This window comes from Triticum aestivum, chromosome 3D, assembly GCF_018294505.1.
Source record: "Triticum aestivum cultivar Chinese Spring chromosome 3D, IWGSC CS RefSeq v2.1, whole genome shotgun sequence".
Lineage (NCBI taxonomy): Eukaryota > Viridiplantae > Streptophyta > Magnoliopsida > Poales > Poaceae > Triticum > Triticum aestivum.
Genome location: NC_057802.1, coordinates 94,845,888 through 94,846,283, shown reverse-complemented (window position 1 = coordinate 94,846,283; position 396 = coordinate 94,845,888).

Here is a 396-nt window from a genome sequence, read left to right as displayed (position 1 = left end):
AACATTTCCCAAATGCTTGATTAAAATTTTCAAATACTTGTTCAACATTTTTTAAAGTACTTGTTCAACGTTTTTTCAAATTCTTGATTAACATTTTGATATACATGGTCACCGTTTTTTCTGTACACATTTAACATTTCTCAAATGCTTGATTAACATTTTTCAAATTCTTGTTCGACATTTTTTTTCAAAATGGTTGATCAACATTTTTATATACATGATAAAAAAATCATCATTTTTATAATACATGATCAACATTTTTATTTTTCATTCCAAATATTTCGAATGCTTGATTAACATTTTTAAATACTTGTTCGAAAAAATTTCATTTTTTGTAATATATATATTTATAATATTTTAAAGTATAAACATAAGTCAAAAAATAATGCAAAAAAC